An 11,596-nucleotide genomic window follows, 5' to 3' on the forward strand; every position below is an offset into this window, starting at 1 on the left:
TATTGACTGCAGCATTTTAACAGCCAGGCCCCCCTGTCCATCACAAGAGTTTTTTGAATGTTCTTCCCAATGGCCCATGAGTTAAAAGTAGTCCAGTCTGTGTGGGAGATCACTTACATACAATTGCTTGTCCTGTGTGAGCACCAGGTTGTGTTCCATGATCTCTTTAAAACGTTCTTTCCTTAGCCTCAGGCACTTTCTTCATGAGGATAACCCGATCATTACTCTGCTGAGTACTTGAGGGAGCCCCTTTCATATCCCAGCATTCTCTCTCTCCGTCACTGTCTCTCATCACGTGACCTTTCTTCATGTTTCTTTGTTTATTATTAACTTTTATTTGAGTATATCTGTTTTCCAGTGTGTTAATTATGATGTTGTGTTAATACCACAGTGAATTGGCTATACATATATTCCCTCTCTTTTGGATTTCCTTCTCATTTAGGTAACCACAGAGCATCCAGTAATTCCCTATGCCATAAAATAGGTTCTCATTTGTTATTTATTGTACCAGTTCAGCTCAGTTCAGTCGCTCAGTTGTGTCTGAGTCTTTGCAACCCCATGAACTGTAGAACGCCAGGCCTCCCTGTCCATCACCAACTCCCGGAGTCCACCCAAACCTATGTATATTGAGTCGGTGATGCCATGCAACCATCTCATCCGCTGTTGTCCCCTTCTCCTCCTGCCCTCAATCTTTCCCAGCATCAGGGTCTTTTCAAATGAGTCAGCTCTTTGCATCAGGTGGCCAAAGTATTGGAGTTTCAGTTTCAACATCAGTCCTAATGAACACCCAGGACCGATGTCCTTTAGGATGGACTGGTTGTATCTCCTTGCAATCCAGGGGACTCTCAAGAGTCTTCTAAACACCGCAGTTCAAAAGCATCAATTCTTCAGTACTCAGCTTTCTTTTTAGTCCAATCTCACATGCACACATGACCACTGGAAGAACCTGTGTTGGCAAAGTCATATCTCTGCTTTTTAATATACTGCCTAGGTTGGTCATAACTTTCCTTCCAAGGAGTAAGCCTCTTTTAATTTCATGGCTGCAGTCACGATCTGCAGTGATTTTGGAGCCCAGAAAAATAAAGTCTGCCATGGTTTCCCCTGTTTCCCCATCCTATTTGTCATGAAGTAATGGGACCAGATGCCCTGATCTTAGTTTTCTGAATATTGAGCTTTAAGGCAACATTTTCACTCTCTTCATTCACTTTCAACAAGAGGCTCTTTAGTTCTTCTTCAGTTTCTGCCAGAAGGGTGGTGTCATACATAGCATCAATAGTGTATTTAGGTAAACCCTAATTTCCCAATTCCCCCAACACCCCTTTCAGCCTTGATAGCCATACCTTTGCTTTATATCTGGTTTGCAAATAAGAATCACTGGATCTTTGTCCTGTGAACTCTAGCTGCCTTGCTCTCCACCAATACTACCTGAAATCCTCCTCTTGGTGCCCAGCCTGGGAACTCACTGAAAGCAGGAAGCTGGGCCCATGACAAGACTCACCTTGTTTGTTTGTCACCTCTCAGGGCTTGCTATCCTTTGCTGCCTGATTTCCAGTGTCTTAGAAATCAGTATTTCATGGTTTTTGTCTTTATGTTCTTTGGGAGTGGGACAAAGAGGGAGAGTGAGATTTAGGAAGGAGGGTTAATCTGATTTCTGTCACTGCACCTTTGCTAGAAACTGAAGGCATCTCTTTATGTTCTTAGTTTTCCCTAAATAGATGTGCTAATTTAAATTCCAATGTATTTTGCCCACTCAAGGAAAGAATCTTTTTCTTCATGGCCTTGGCCATCACAAGAAATTGTCAATACACCTGTCTGTTACTCTAACAAAGGAATTTGTGCCCTACTGACTCAACTTAGTGGGAAATACAATGAAAAGACAATGTGTACATTTCCAGAGCAGCAACCAAACTTCCAAGCTGATTGGAAAGTATTCTAATAATTGTAACTGTTTTCAGTGCTGACGAAGTCATTGAGTCCAGACAAGACCAGCCAGAATGACTCTGGAGAGCCTCTTGCAGAGCAGCTTATGGATTACAGGAGTTAAAAAAAAAAAAAAAAGCCCACTGGTCCCAGACATTTATCCTCTTTCCTTCATGAGTTGTATTTTGGCTTTGGTTGGATGCACACAATCTAATGAGGGGTCTCCCTCTGGTATGTGGGTGCATTTGCAAGCCTGAGACTGTCTCTGTATGATATCTGGACAGTACGTGGCTACATCTGCAAAAGTTATCTCATTTGAGACACATTGTTGCAAGCTACAGAATCCTGCACCGATAATACATCTTGGGCAAACCTGGATCCTTAGAGTTCCTGGTTCACCTTCCACTGATTCCTCAGTTGAAGTTCATGAGGAAAGAAGAGCTCTTCAGATTTTCCATACTTAGTCGAGGATGTCTCTAGGTTCTAGGACATTTCTCTCTGCCCTTCTCTCTCCCTCTTGGAGTTTTTGTCCTTCTGTCCCTTATACTCTAGGCCTCTGTGGATCTTACCCACATTCTGTCCTCTTCATCAGTTTTCCGAAAGTGTGTATTAGAAGTCCTTCAGTCAGCAAGCACTTACTAGGTGCTCACCAAGGTACCAGGCCCTTCTCCAGGAAAACTGCTGTATCAGGAACAAAGTCAAGGTCCCACTCCTTGGGGCATTCACACCAGGAGGCATCAAAAATAAGAATCTCACTCTCACACACACAGACAAATAAGAATCACAGCAGGAGAGCAGCCTGTCATGTTCTCAGGTTCACCTGCCTTCCAGCACCTAAGGACCCCGCAGTGACTAAAAAAAGAATTACCTAGCACATGGGAAAATGGGTGACTTGAGATCTAGAAGGCAGGTAACTAAGAATCAGGAATTTCTTTTTTTTTTTTTAATAAAGGAGTACATCAGGTAAGCAACACGTCCTTACTTAACTTAGAGAGTCCACGTGTTGTGCTCTTCAAGTGACGTTATGGCTACATTCAGAAACATCTCCTAAAGGTATCCACACATTCTCTTAAGGTGTTAAGCTAGAGCTCTTCTATATATAACCTATAAAAATGTGGGCATTATTACTTCTACCTTAATTAGAAATTTCCAGGCAAAGATTATACATTAATTCAACCAATTTAATATCAAAGAACTTAAAGTTAATGATAGATCTTAAAACTGCAATTTGAGCTGAGTTGTGTCTGATAAATGCTGCTTAAAATCACATATTCGATGATACCTAAAAACACTGACCCCAAATTGAAAGGGGAATAATTAAGTCACTATGATTTCTTAAATCAAAAGACTTAATCCTGATTTAAAAGACATCATATGGTATATTTAATTTACTGGAGCACATAATTTGAAGTTTTATAAATAATAATAAATCTGAAAGTAACCATGAGGTAGTTTTTAGACCAAAATTATTAAAGTAGTGTGTGCATACTGAGAGTCATCTCTGGGAGCATTACCAGACAAACATTTTCTATATAATTATACATCAAATATTAGAATTTTCAGGAGTGTAAGAGTATTCGAGATTCATCCTCATAATCAACTTGAATGTTATTCTTGTTTGTAGCATGGAGAGTACTAATTTATCTAAAGCTAAACCTTTTTTATATTCCTGAGTTACATTTCAGCAAAACGGAGTTACAGGAAGAAAAAGAAAAGAAAAGACCCACATGGTTGCTATTCACTGAGATAGAAAAGGTGGTTCAGAACTCCCCTTGGAGAGAGGCACAATGACATATGTGTGGGAAAGCAGGGTGCCTCTGTGCTTGAATTCAGACTGGACCTGGGACTGGGTCAAGGCCAGAACACAAGGCTAAGCATTATTGTCATAGGGCAGCCACCCAACCGACAGCACCCACACAGCAGTTCTGGGAAGCTTTTGAGAATATTCCCCTCCCTTTGTAGCATTTCCCATCTGGTTCTCTCATCCTCCGACCACAGGGAAGGATTCTTCACCTCTGTGCCCTGACAGAACACTTTATGCTCCCTGCAGGGAGTGGAGAGCCAGGCAGGAGCCAAGGGGGCAGCTGTACTGCCTCGATGGGTTTCTAGCAAAGGAGCGTGGAAATCCCAAGGACAGAGGAGCCTGGTGGGCTAGAGTCCAAGGGGTCGCAAAGAGTTTTGGACAAGACTGGGCCAGTGAGCACGAGCAGCAGGCGGTTCCACCACTCAGACGGATCCAAAGCACACCTGAGTGCCCGCCAAAGCAACCCGCAGGAGGCCAGAGGGCAGAGGGCAGCCGGTGCAGCTGAGGGCGGAGGATGAAAGCCTAGACCGTCCTACAAGCACAGGGCATGAGTGGCCTGCACTTGAGAAAGACCTGAATAAAACTCCATCTAGGCTATCCTTGCAAATATGCTCTCTATAGTGGCATTGGTGGTTCAGTGGTAGAATTCTCGCCTCCCACGCAGGAGACCCGGGTTCGATTCCCGGCCAATGCATTGTTGTTGTGTTGGTTTTGAGCTTCGCTGGCCCATGGACAGAGGAATGCTACAGTCCAAGGGATGGCCAAAACTCCAAAAGGACTGAGCGACTAACACACATATACCTTCTCTACATCCTAAAGAGAACGGATTCCAGGTTCCTGAAGGGCCAAGAGGACCCTCTTCCGGACGGGAAAGCTGTTCCCTGGCCTTGGAAGACAGGTCCCACAGAAGTTACTTTTGAGAGGGACGCCAAGGGAAGGAACAATCCCGAAATATCCGCAAGTTACTATCAAGTGATGTCATGACTTATATAAAGAAAGAATGGGATGTTAACTGGGTACTTAGGTACAGATTTACGATGTTCGTATTCTTGCAAACTTTTGGTATCTTACAAAAGCTTTTGGTATTGGATTTTAATGAATTTTTGGAACTGAAGCCTCACATTCTCTTTGAATGAAAACTCCGTTAAGTAAGACTCTGGGTTTACCATGCCAGGAGAAAAGAGTGGAGGCCAGAGCTGGCCAGCACAGGCTGTTCATGGCATCTCAGCTCCAACAGCCAGCCCGAGGTCCAGGACCCTGAGGCCCGGACTCAGCGGCATTTAGAAACTCTGTGCAGAAATGTTCTGCATTGGACCTTTAAGCAAAATACAGTTCCGATCTGGGCAGCAAGAGAGAGACTTGTGTGAGTGCAGACGCTGGAAGAAAGAAAGCTTTCCCTGACCGGGAATTGAACCCGGGCCGCGGCGGTGAAAGCGCCGAATCCTAGCCACTAGACCACCAGGGAGCTGTAGACAAATACCTTATTTAGCTTCTCCAGGTGAAAGGTGAGTGGAAGATGACCCTTCAGAAAGTCAGAAAGCGGGAAAGGCAATGTCGCAGCGGCCCAGGGCTGTGTGCCGCTGTGCAGGGCTCCCAGCCCTGGCCCCGCTGCTCATCGCCCTTCACGTCTCCTTTCCTGGGCGTCGCTTTTGCTCTGGGGCAAGGACACAAAGTAGCGGACTGGGTCCCTCCTGGTCTAGCTGTAGCGCTGCGTTTTGCCGGGCCCAGGTCTTGCTCTCCTTGTGAACCTCGGTTTTCTTTGTCGTCAGGCTCGGTGATGAGTGGCGGGTGATGAGCGGATCCGTCCACCTCCAGATCTCTGATGTGGCTCCGGGGCCTCTCCTAGCGCTGAATAAAGAGACTTCCAGGTGGTCACCAAGTCTTCCTCCAGCTGCGTCCCATGCCTCACCCCGTGCCTTTCGCGCCTGTTGGTTTTGCCAATGAGAAGACATATCTTAGCGGGGTGAAAAGAAAGAGAAAAACTTGTTTCCGCCCGGTTTCGAACCGGGGACCTTTCGCGTGTGAGGCGAACGTGATAACCACTACACTACGGAAACGGGATAAACTCTACTCCTGAACAATGTATCCATGAAATTCGAAGTCCCGCCACCAGTAATCACACAACCAACTCTTAACACTCAAAAAGGAACCTTGAAGTCCCAAGCCCTCTCAGGCACGGAGACGGCGGCTCCGAGGGCCCTGCTTTAGGGTTCCTCCTCTCCCATGAAGTGAGGACCCCTGGGCCCCCACAGGTTGCCTTCGGGGCCCCGCACCCAACGCAGAATCCTCAGATCCTCAGCTGCGCACCCTGAGTTCAGGGGTCGCCCCCGCCGACTCCCCAGCTCCCGAAAGCCGCAGGAGGCGGAGACGGTGGGCGCTCCCGAGGCCCAGGTGACCCCGAAACCCAGCGGTGTGGAAGCCGCCCCTCCATGGCTGCGGATCCGCGCCTTGGTGGTCCTTCTCTCGGCTCTGGCGATCAGCGCTCTGGGCTCTCAGGAATGACCGACGTTTCCAATCCACCCGGGACGCGCCCTCCCCGCTGTTCCTTTGCACCTGACTCCTGTTTTGTTTCTCTGAAAGTCCGTTGGGCGCAGCACTTCTCCGGTGTCCTCCTGGCAAAAGGGAGTTCTCTTTGGTGTTGCCTAAAATGTCACCCCCACGTCCCTGGGTGGGCTCGAACCAGCAACCTTTCGGTTAACAGCCGCATGCGCTAAACGACTGCACCACAGAGACAACAGTACAAGGTTCTTTTGGACTCTCTCTGGAGTAGACACTCATTCCCGGGGTGAGCGCTCTGTTCCCCAGAGAAACGGTGCTGTTTCCCTGCCCCTACCCGCCACAGATGCCAGCCCCCCCGGAGAAACCGCCATCCAGGCCTCAAAGCTTCCGGGCTTGAACCGAAATAGATCCAAGCACAGCTGAACACCGGGTTGCTCCCACGGTGGCTCTTCACGTTTCCTCGCCTACACCCAACGAATGAGAGTTTGCCCACCCTAGCAAAGGCCTCCGGGGCTGTGCTTCGGTTTTCTGTGTTCACCAGGCGGTTTCCACCAGAGTGGGCTTCCCTCGGGGCTCAGACGGTAAGAATCCGTCTATAATGCAGGGCACCCTGGTTCAATCCTTGATTTTGGAAGATCCCCTGGAGAAGGGAATGGCCACCCACTCCAGTATTCTTACCTGGAGAATCTTTGGACAGTGAAGCCTGGCCGGCTACAGTCCCTAGGGACACAAAGGGTTGAACACGACTGAGCGACATTGACTTCAGTTTAGGTGAGTATAGCTCGTTTGTCTGAGTGTTTTCTTTAAATGGTTATTTGTACTCACATCGTAAATTTAACAATATACACTTGCTGTGAGAATAACATCCCTCTCCAAATCAGAAATATATGAAGAATACAAGAAGAGTTCTCCTGCCTCCATTCCTACTCCACCGCTGACACACTTTATATGTTACAGGTAAGAGGTGGTGGCCGCTTAGGAGTGTGATCAGCGCTGTGAGAAAACTAAGGGACCCAGGAAACCCTGCCTCTTGCCTTGACGACCGTCTGCCCTCTCTGGGCTATGGGGAAAGGGTGAAGGCAAAGAAAAGGAAAATAACAGTCTTATTTGCAGAAATTTTACCTCCGGATGGGACACTCTGGTTAACCTAAACAGAATATGTGGTTGGTGATAGAGACCTAGGGGGTCCTCCCTGGCACAAAACCCAAAGTGGATTTCACCTCATTTTCTGAGGTGAGAGTGAGCTGAGTCGATCAAAGGAGAGGAGCAGAGAGAAAGCGAGAGGGTTGAGCACCTAGGGGAGTCAACCATATTGGAGTCTCCTCAGGGCCTTAGAATAACTGCCCTGAGCTTATGGGTGGGACGTATAGAGGCTAAAGAAGCGGATACTGTTCTCTGGTGATGGAGACCAGGTGGCTCCCGAGGGGATTCCATGGTGTAATGGTGAGCACTCTGGACTCTGAATCCAGCCATCCGAGTTCAAATGTCGGTGAGACCTTTCTGCCTAGTTAGTAGAAGAACACTTTTGCTAATAGGGAACCCTAGGGAACCCCATTCCCCTAATAGGACCCGCCTTCCGGCTCCCGCGACCCTCAGCGGCGTGGTTCACAGGGACACGGCGGACAGGTGTGGAACCGACCCGGGGCATCCTCGCTGGAACCGGGCGGCTCTGCTCATCGCTGGCCATCAGAGCCCGGCCCTTCCCTGCCCTCCAAGTCCCGGTCAGGGGCGCAGCGGCCCAGCCAGTGCCGCCCCCTCGTCGGGTCCCCTGGGTCTCTGGAGTCAAAGGCAGAGGCTGAGCTCAGGGAGTCCTCTCCCGCGAGGGGGCTTCGCACCGCAAGTCTTGTAACTGCATGGTTGTCCCTGTTAGTAAATAGTGCCGGGGATGAGCTGCCATGTCAGATATTCACATATTAGATGATACCTAAAAGCCAGGGACGGGGGAGCCTGATGGGCTGCCGTCTATGGGATCGCACAGAGTCGGACGCGACTGAAGTGACTTAGCAGCAGCAGCAGCAGCAGCAAAAGCATTTACGGAGAAGGCAATGGCACCCCACTCCAGTACTCTTGCGTGGAAAATCCCATGGATGGAGGAGCCTGGTTACCCCCACGTTGAAAGGGTAATATAAGTAACTATGATTTCTATAATTAAAAGACTTAATCTTCATTGAAAAATATGATTATATGGTATATTTAATTTTCTGTGGCACATAATATTGAATTTTATAAATGGAAATATTTTTTGGAATTAGAGTGTGCTTATGGGAAACAAAGCAATACAGGAAATTTAGGCAGTTCACTTTCATTAGGATTTTGAATAGAAAATAAATATAAGACTTCTACAGAGTACATCATGAGAAACGCTGGACTGGAAGAAACCAAGCTGGAATCAAGATTGCTGGGAGAAATATCAATAACCTCAGATATGCAGATGACACCACCCTTATGGCAGAAAGTGAAGAGGAACTCAAAAGCCTCTTGATGAAGGTGAAAGTGGAGAGTGAAAAAGTTGGCTTAAAGCTCAACATTCCGAAAACGAAGATCATAGCATCCAGTCTCACCACTTCATGGGAAATAGATGGGGAAACAGTGGAAACAGTGTCAGACTTTATTTTTCTGGGCTCCAAAATCACTGCAGATGGTGACTGCAGCCATGAAATTAAAAGACGCTTACTCCCTGGAAAGAAAGTTATGACCAACCAAGATAGCGTATCCAAAAGCAGAGACATTACTTTGCCAACAAAGGTTTGTCTAGTCAAGGCTATGGTTTTTCCTGTGGTCATGTATGGATGTGAGAGCTGGACTGTGAAGAAGGCTGAGCGATGAAGAATTGATGCTTTTGCACTGTGGTGTTGGAGAAGACTCTTGAGAGTCCCTTGGACTGCAAGGAGATCCAACCAGTCCATTCTGAAGGAGATCAGCCCAGGGATTTCTTTGGAAGGAATGATGCTAAAGCTGAAACTCCAGTACTTTGGCCACCTCATGGGAAGAGTTGACTCATTGGAAAAGACTCTGATGCTGGGAGGGATTGGGGGCAGGAGGAGAAGGGGACGACAGAGGATGAGATGGCTGGATGGCATCACTGACTCGATGGGCGTGAGTCTGGGTGAACTCCGGGTGTTGGTGATGGACAGGGAGGCCTGGTGTGCTTCGATTCATGGGGTCGCAAAGAGTCAGACACGACTGAGTGACTGATCTGATCTGGTCTGACAACCTAGAATAGTATGATACCAATATTTTACACATTTTTAGAAAATCTGAAAGTCAACATGAAGTAGGTTTTAGACTAAAATTATTAAAGTTGGGTAAAGCGTACCAGGAGTCATCTCTGAGAGTATGACAGGACATTTTCTATGCAATTATATATCAATTATTAGAATTATCTAGAGTGTTAAAAGTATTCAAAATTCATCCTTACAATCAATTTGAAATGTTTTCTTGTACGTAGCATGGAGAGCACTAATTTATCTAAAGCTAAATGTTTTTTATATTCCTGAGTTACATTTCAGCAAATCAGAAAGTTCAAGGGGGGGTGGAAACAACCCAATGGGTTCTATTCACTGAGATAGAAAAGGTGGTTCACTACCCCACTTTGGAGAGAGGGAGACTGGAATGTGTGTGGTAAAGCTGGATGCCTCTGTGCTTGAATTCGGACTGGACCTGGGACTGGGTCAAGGCCAGAACAGCACAAGACTAGCCATTATTATCTTGGGGCTTAGACCCACCTGACAGCACCCACTCAACAGTCCTGGAAAGCTCTTGAGGATACTCCCCCTCCTGTGGACGTGTTTCCCATCTGGTTCTCTATTCCACCAGCCACAGAGAAGGACTTTTCACCCCTGTGTCCTGACAGAACACTTTATGATCCCTGCAGGACACAGGGAGCCAGGCAAGAGTGAAGGGGGCAGCTGCACTGACCCGATGGGTTTCTAGCAAAGTAGCGGGAAAATCCCATAGAAAGAGGAGGCTGACTGGCTACAGTTCATGGGGTTGAAAAGAGTAGGACATCACTGAGCCAGTGGGGGTGAGGACGAGGTGGTTCCACCAATCAGATGATCAAAACACCACTGACTGCCCACCAAATCAACCTGCAAGAGGCCAGAGGGCTGCTGGTGCTATGGAGGGTGGAGGATCAAAGCCTAGACATCCTACAAGCACAGGGCATGACAGGCCTGCCTGCACTTGGAAAACAGCTGAATAAAACACCATCTAGGTTATTCTCTTAAAAAGCCTCTCGAGAGTAGGGGCATTGGTGGTTCAGTGGTAGAATTCTCACCTATCACGCGGGAGACCCAGTTTGATTCCTGGTGAATGCATTTTGGTCGTGTTTGTTTAGGGCTTCCCTGGTGGCTCAGATGGTAAAGAATCTGCCTGCAATACAGGAGACCTGGGTTGGGAAAATCCCCTGGAGAAGGAAATGACAACTCACTCCAGTAGTCTTGCCTGGAGAATCCCATGGACAGAGGAGCATGGTGGGCTACAGTCCAAAGGGATCTCAAAAAGTCTGACACGACTGAACGACTAACACACATACCCTCTCTACATCCAAAAGAGACCAGATTCCAGGTTCCTGCGGGGCAAGAGGGCCGGCCCTCTTCTGGACGGCCAAGCTGTTCCTGTCCTTGGAAGACAGGTCCCACAGAAGATAGCTTTGAGAGGGACTCCAAAGTAAAGGAACGATCCTGAGATGTTGGCATGTTATTATCAAGTGATGTCATAACTCTTACATAAAGAAAGAATATGATGTTAACTGCCCACGTAGGTACAGAATATACTATCTTGCAAACTTTTCGTATCTTATAAAAGCTTTTGGTTTTGAATGAATTTTTGGAACTGAAGCCCCATATTCTCTTTGAATGGAAATACTGTAAGTCAGTCCCTGGTTTTACCATGCCAAGAGAAAGAGTGGAGGCCAGAGCTGGCCAGCACAGGCTGTTCGTGGCATCTCAGCTCCAACAGCCAGCCTGAGGTCCAGGACCCTGAGGCCCGGACTCAGCGGCATTTAGAAACTCTGTGCAGAAATGTTCTGCACTGGACCTTTAAGCAAAATACAGTTCTGATCTGGGCAGGAAGAGAGTGACTTGTGTGAGTGCAGACGCTGGAATAAAGAAAGTTTTCCATGACCAGCAATCGAACTCTGGCCGCGGTGGTGAGAGCGCCGAATCCTAGCCACTAGACCACCAAGGAGCTGTAGAGAAAAGGTTATTTATCTTCTTCAGGAGAAAGATGTAAGATGTGTAAGATGAATCGTCAGAAATCAGGAAAGGAAAAACCTCAACGACCTACAGCTGAGTCCGTTGCCTCACCCTGTGCCTTTCGCCTTTGCCAATGCGAATGCAAATCTCCGCGGTGGGGCGGTGGGGGAGAGCAACC

The 11,596-nt window shown here is 47.5% G+C and overlaps 3 non-coding genes across 3 annotated transcripts; 1 reads left to right on the forward strand and 2 right to left on the reverse strand.

The window, feature by feature from the left end:
- Window positions 1-4,347: 4,347 nt before the first annotated feature.
- TRNAG-CCC (transfer RNA glycine (anticodon CCC)) lies at window positions 4,348-4,418 on the forward strand. The gene has a single exon. It is a non-coding gene; the product is annotated as a tRNA-Gly (tRNA).
- A 699-nt stretch (window positions 4,419-5,117) lies between these two features.
- On the reverse strand, window positions 5,118-5,189 carry TRNAE-UUC (transfer RNA glutamic acid (anticodon UUC)). Its single transcript has one exon. It is a non-coding gene; the product is annotated as a tRNA-Glu (tRNA).
- Window positions 5,190-5,708: 519 nt separating this feature from the next.
- Window positions 5,709-5,781, reverse strand: TRNAV-CAC (transfer RNA valine (anticodon CAC)). The gene has a single exon. It is a non-coding gene; the product is annotated as a tRNA-Val (tRNA).
- Between the last annotated feature and the right edge of the window lie 5,815 nt (window positions 5,782-11,596).

The sequence above is a fragment of the Bos taurus genome, chromosome 3 (genome assembly GCF_002263795.3).
Source record: "Bos taurus isolate L1 Dominette 01449 registration number 42190680 breed Hereford chromosome 3, ARS-UCD2.0, whole genome shotgun sequence".
Taxonomy (NCBI): domain Eukaryota; kingdom Metazoa; phylum Chordata; class Mammalia; order Artiodactyla; family Bovidae; genus Bos; species Bos taurus.